General features: G+C 47.4%; 1 long non-coding RNA gene across 1 annotated transcript; it reads right to left on the reverse strand.

Annotated features, from left to right (window-relative positions):
- Positions 1-230: 230 nt before the first annotated feature.
- LOC122457799 lies at positions 231-1,406 on the reverse strand. Its single transcript, XR_006277473.1, has 2 exons — positions 1,359-1,406; positions 231-337 (listed from the first exon to the last, which is right to left on the reverse strand). It is a non-coding gene; the product is annotated as an uncharacterized LOC122457799 (long non-coding RNA).
- Positions 1,407-6,663: the final 5,257 nt, after the last annotated feature.

Raw genomic sequence — 6,663 nt, forward strand, 5'->3', positions numbered from 1 at the left:
CCAAAGCTGCCTTCCACTTTCAAATGCTCAGCTAGTTCATCCCTATTTGTCAAAATCAAATCTAGAATAGTCTCTCCCCAGTAGATTTCTCCACCTTCTGAAATAAAAAATTGTCTCCAATACATTCCAAGCACCTGTTGGATAATCTGTGCCCTGCTGTGTTTATTTTCCCAATAGATGTCTGGGTAGTTGAAGTTCCCCATCACCACCAAGTCCTGTGCTTTGGATGATTTTGTTAGCTGTTTAAAAAAAGCCTCATCCACCTCTTCTTCCTGGTTAGGTGGTCTTTAGTAGACCCCTACCAGGATATCACCCTTGGGTTTTTTACCCCTTTTATCTAGTGATGAGCTGCCAAAATCTTAACAACTGGTTCCCTCCTCATCTCATGAGGGGATAGTGGCCTACTCCTGCCCCATCCAACCCCCTGCATTCCTTGATGCCCCCAGAACTGGGTAGGAGGGTCTTGTGGGCCACTGTAGTGGGTGCCTGCCCTGCCCCTAAGAGCCAGAGGGACCTGCCGGGGGCCCCCGGCGGTGCTTACCTGGGGCAGCTCCCCAGAAGCATCCAGCAGGTCCCTCTGGCTCCTAGGGACGGGAGAGCATAGCTGGGGGGAGAAGGGGGAGTGGCTGCTCCCAGCTCTGATCACATCAAAAGTGGCGCCTTAGGCGCCGACTCCCTGGGTGCTCCGGGACTGGAGCACCCAATGGGAAAATTTGGTCGGTGCAGAGCCCCCACCCACTTGCAGCTCCCCGCCCCGTGCCCGGCCCCAGCTCAGCTCTGCTCCGCCTCTGCCTCCTCCCCTGAACGCACCGCCCCGCCCGGCTTCTTGCGAATCAGCAGTTCACGCGGGAAGCCAGGGAGGACTGAGAAGCAGGTGGCAGCTTCACACTCGGGCCCAGGGAGGCGGAGGTGAGCTGGGGCGGGGAGCGGTTCCCCCTGCACGCCCCCCGGGTTACCTGCTGCAGCGTGGGCGCCCCTCCTCGTGCCCCCCCACCCCGCCCCAGCTCACCTCCGCCTCCCTGGGCCTGAGTGTGAAGCCACCATTTACTTCTCAGCCCTCCCTGGCTTCCTGTGCAAACAGCCGATTTGTGGGAAGCCGGGGACGGAGAAGCAGATTGGGGCAGCGCGTTCAGGGGAGGAGCCGGAGGCGGAGTGGAGGTGAGCTGGGGCCGGGCGCGGGGCTGGGCGGGGAGCTGCTGGTGGGTGCTCTGCACCCACCAAATTTTCCCCGTGGGTGCTCCAGCCCCTGAGCACCCACGGAGTCAGCACCTAAGGCGCCACTTTTGGCCAGTTGTTAAATTTAGAAGCCCTTCCAGCAAACCAATGCAAACCGGCTCCGCCTCACCACGGCTTTTAACCTTACCCAGAGACTTTCAACAAGTCTGTCTCTTATTTCCATCTCAACCTCAGTCCAAGGGTATTTTTGATACATAAGGAAACACCTTTTCCCTTTTTTCCCAGCCTGTCCTTCCTGAGCAAACTGTACCGTTCTATACCAATATTCCAGTCATACATATTATCCCACCAAATCTGTGGTGCCAACTATTACCTTGCATTTCAAGTTCTTCCTGCTTATTCCCCATACTTCCACATACTCCTAAATATGGTGAATGTACATTTTCTTTATTCTCTACTTGTTGCTCTCTTTTAAAAGTCAGTCATCCAGTTGCAGACTAGAACCGAGATATTTAGTACAATGGCCTGTCCAACAGCCCACACTCCATGTAACTCTATCCTAGTCATCTTCCTTTCGGGTTATTTTTCCTCATCCCATTTCTCTTTTTTTATTATCATTATTCGCATGGCCATCTTTTCTGGGCCATTGGGTTCCAGTGTTATTTTAATTAATTATATCATTATTAATTAATTACATCTGACATTAACTAAGGGTGTCATGGAAAGATTGGGAATTAGTTTTGCAGTGACAGACTGATCCACTGTAGCTGCTTGAGAGAGCCAGGTGGGGGGGTTAGGGAATTGAAGCTGTAATAGATTATTCTGTCATAACTGCCTGTGAAGGAAGGGAACAGGGAATTATCCCTAGAATGACAGGCTGCTCTACCATCCCTGTTTGGGGAGCCAGGCATGGGACTGGGAATTGGGGCTGTAAAGTCAATCTGTTCCACTGGAAATCTTGGGAAGGGAAGTAGCAATTTTTAATGTTTAACTAAAATATAAAGCAATCCCTTGCTTCATAAGGAATCTGCCTAGCACTTGGAGATAACCTTTTTCAGTGTTAAAGGGTGGCACTTTTCATTTGTGGATTCTCTGAAGCAGCTGGCAAATCCCAGAATATCATGTAAGCCTACAGAGAAAAGCAACCTCTAGAAATAAAAATGTGGAGGGAAAAAATCTCTATTAGGACTGCTGCCCTTCTGCTTTTTACTACAAATGTGTACAGGCTCCTGAGGGTGCCCTTCATTTGTATATGTGGGGGTCTTGTGAGCAGTTGGCCTCAGGTTACAGCAGCACTAGACAGAAGGGTTTTACCCTGACCCATCTTTTGGCTAAGATATACCATTGGTTCCTATCACTGTACTATCTGATATATCCTCACCCAGGAGATGGACTCCATGATCTCATGGGGCTTCCTCTTCTTTAACCACTATGATCTTTAAGCTCCTGAAACCAGCATTGTTCCACTGAAGTCAATCGAGATTCATGGATCTGGCCTGTAATTCTTTGCCTTAACTGCTAGGCAGCTTTAGCCAGTTTACAGATCGTACACAGGTTGTCATGAACGGCATAGTTCACAGGCCTGACTTCACACTCACACATCTGCATCTCAGCTTTGCAAGTGGCAACATTCTACAGCTGGTTTATAATAAAGTTGTAGAATTATAGACGTCTGCTGCATCCTATTTCTGTGTAAATTAAGGTTGAAACTGGGCTAGGTTGCCCACCGTTGAAATCATAGCTAAAAAACCCAATAGACCGTTCTGATGAGGAACAAAGGTAGCAGGAGGGGGAGTTGCTGATGAGAGGGGCTGCTGTGGCCAAGTCTGAAATTGTAGTTTCATGCCACGCTCCCTGTTTGCTAATCAGAATCTTCTCCACGTTCTGTTCACGTCAAAACATAATGCTACTTGCAATGGTGCCATAATACATATGGGGTGGATGGAATGCAACACCAGTGTTAGTCTGTGTACATTTCAGGTTGGAAATGAACAGACTGTCTCCTGAATTTTGAACCCTTTAGGCTTGAGAGTAGTTCCTCTGGCAGCAGGGAAGCACCACACCAGACTCTGCTGGTTTCCTGCTTCAGCACTAACCCTGTCTGCAAGGGCTCATGCAGGCTTGTAGCACTTCACCACTGCAGTAAATCCAGGGCGTTTTACTTTGGTGTCTGTCATGTTGCTTCATGCTCAAAGACCAGATATACTGTGAGTCAGAATACCGTGAATGTTAGCTAAGGAGAACCACAAACCCAAGAAAGAACTAAAGTCAAGTCCCCATGCAGGAGGTCTGTGTTTGTCTCCTCTGACAGCTTGCAATGAGCTGAACACAAAGTGGCTGTCTGTCTCTGCAGACAGCAAAATCCTTAGCAATTTAAAGGTACAGTGAACTGAAAACAAAGGCATAACCATTACATAACTAAATACACCATGCTATCCAAATTACTTCTGCTGTCCAAAACACAGCCTCAACCTCCCTCCAATGAAGCAATAGCATACATTTTAAACAGAGTCTCAACATATGAACTAATTCAATTCCAGCACTGAGACCATGGTAAATACTAATATAAATGTGCACCACTGCTCCAGCTCAGCCCAGCTGTATAGCAGCTTCCCTTTCTTATAGCTGTTCACATACATTCTGTATTAGACGTGCATGTTAACTTTGCAGATCCTTGTGATATACTGTATAGTCAAATAGAGACCACTTTAGGATACTGTATCTCTCAATGCAAAATAATATTACAGTTCTCCCTGCTCTGAGATCCTCCACAATCCTGCCATCCATGTCACGACTGTTGGATACTCTGGTGGGGGGAGGGAGACACCCCACAGGCTTTACCAGCAAACAGTTTTATTGCATGCAATGGCTTGCTTCCTCACGAAGAAAACTGCCAGAGCATCATCAGCCCTCATGTTCGGCCAGAAACCATTCTGAGGTGATCAAAATGCCTTCAGGGAAAATCAGAAATACTGGATGTGTCTACATAGCAAAGAAAAACCTACCAACTCAGGGCTTGGGCTGCAGGGCTGTTTCACTGCTGTGTAGATGTCTGGGCTTGGGCTGGAGCCCAAGCTCTGGGATACTCCCACCCTGCAGGGTCCTAGAGCACGCAGGTCAACCCATGTTGCAGTTGTTCTTTCCCTGTCCTTCTCCTCCTCCTCCCCCCCCCCCCACTGTGGGGCAGGTCGGGACAACAATTTCAAAGCAGGGGGAAGATGACTGGGGGTGGGGTTCACACAGGCAATTCAGCTGCATTAACTTTAATGTGAATCCAACAGCTAAAATCTCTGAGAAATGTCCCACTTAGTGTTATTGGTCTGGCTATGTGTGTACCAAATTGACCAGGGTAAAACAAACCTCTGAGCATGGAAAAGTGCTGTCTCTACCTCACTCAGCTGCAGCATCGTAGAAAAGCAATTAGCAGAGGGAATTTGTCTTAATGCAGTTTTCCATTTTGTGTCTAACTTTGCCCACGGAGGAGCTGCCTGGGGATTTCCAATTCATCTTCCCTAGTGTGTGTGTGTGTGGGTGGTGGGGGAATGACTTTAATTAAGGTAACAGGAGTACACTTTGAACCTTTACCATCTGATCAAACTGGAACAGAAGGAGGGGATGGGAAAATCACAACAAAAAGGGTTTATAAAATATAAATCATAAGGGAGAGAAGAGAGAACATAACAAATGGCAGGCCAGGTGCGCCTTTTCCACATTGTGCTGAATTTAGCCCAAATCCCTCATGGGTTTTTTTTTCCCCCCCTTGGCTTTCCAAACAGATGTCTGTAGCCCTCAGATAAATTACCAGAAAACAGAGGGAGGAATTCTGTTTGATGCTGCTTCTTTGCACATAAATCCCAGCTGCTGATTTTATAGCATCTTCTTTACAGTCCCGGAACCAGACAAAGAGACGATGTGGAAAGGCTGGATCTTGTGCGGGGCCCGAGGCTCTCATGACAAAAACGGCTTGTTCTGCCCCCTTCTTGTCTGAATGAGGCCTTTGCTTCTGCTCACCACTATTTCCCTATAGATAATGCAGTCCAAATAAATTGTTTGTCCTTTTCCTCTACTTCTTTTCCAGCCACCTCCCAATCCCATTGATTACCTTACTGGGGCCTGAGGTGAAGTCAATGGGATTTAGGCTTCTAACTCACCTGGGTGCTTTTGAAACTCCCCGTAAGCAGCTATTTGTGCCTTTAGGCACCTAACTACTTTTGTGAATCTGGTCGTTCGTCTCTCGTTTTGTGTCTCCCGTCGACTTACCTTACGCTTCTCGGTCTTCACTAGACCCGCTAAATCGACCCCCGGTGGATCAATCACCACAGAGTCAATCTACAGCAAGTGCAGACATACCCTAATACACTAGCCCTTCTGCACCACCACAGTGATTCAGAGGGGCCATTGCATCTGAAGTGCAAGTTAGTTCAACCCTCAGGATTGCTCCAACATGCACAAGGGACCGTGCTGGTCCTTGACAATCCCAGCCTACGGGAGGCAAAAACTGCCCCCCCATTTGCTCTTTGCTCCAGGTTCAGCCCTAACATCCTTAGTGAATGAATTAAATCATGCCTTATAATGCTGAATTTCCAACCCCCCCCCCCGCGTGCGCGTGCGCACACACACACACATACACATACATAGCCTGCTGGTGAGTGTGTGTTACAGGTCCCAACTCTTGTTAGGTCACACTGTAACAGGGAGGTTCAAGATGGTGGCCAGCTCTCTCACACACAGCCTTGTTACCAAGTAGGTATATGTAGGAGTTGAGAAACCCCCTTTGATGAGCTCTGCATGCCAAAGACACAGTGATGTTTCCCCACTCTAGCAGGCATGGCGTCTGAACTGGAAAGCAGTTTGCAGAAGAAGATAGTGTGTTTTGTATTATTCTTTCCCTAATTTCTTGGATAAAGTATTTTCCATCAGGAGTGATGTGAAAACTAATCTCAGTTTCTCCACACTGTTCATCTCAAGTGAGCACCGGTCTATCCATTTCCAAAGCAAAGGAGTTATTAAATGGAAAATGTAAAGGCGAACGTGTAATAATGAGGCTTTAATTACCCAACTCTTTACCTTATTGCTTTCCTGCACCCACAATGAAAACCAACAGTGGTAGTTTCTATTAGAAATGTTGATTACTTTTGTGAATAATTAGACTCGCTGGGTTCCAGAGGCACCTGACCTCACTTAATAATGGCAGAAGAGGGTGGGGGAAGAAAGAAGCATTTTAAAAAAGCTGAGAGAAGGGAAAATAGCAGATCTGCAAACTGTAGCAGCATAGGCGGCAATGGGACTGTAAGAGAGTTGGCTTCATAGAAAAAGGTTATATACTAAATATATAGAGTTAGCATGTATGCTAATGTATACTAACACTACTTTTTCTCATCTCTCTCTAGGGCAGCAACCCAGGTAAACTCCATGCAGAGTCCTGAGTTTGGTGGATCTATCTAAGATTGCAGGACACAAAAGGCCCCCACTATAAAGTAGTAAAAG

This window comes from Dermochelys coriacea, chromosome 1 (genome assembly GCF_009764565.3).
Source record: "Dermochelys coriacea isolate rDerCor1 chromosome 1, rDerCor1.pri.v4, whole genome shotgun sequence".
NCBI classification, from domain to species: Eukaryota; Metazoa; Chordata; order Testudines; family Dermochelyidae; genus Dermochelys; species Dermochelys coriacea.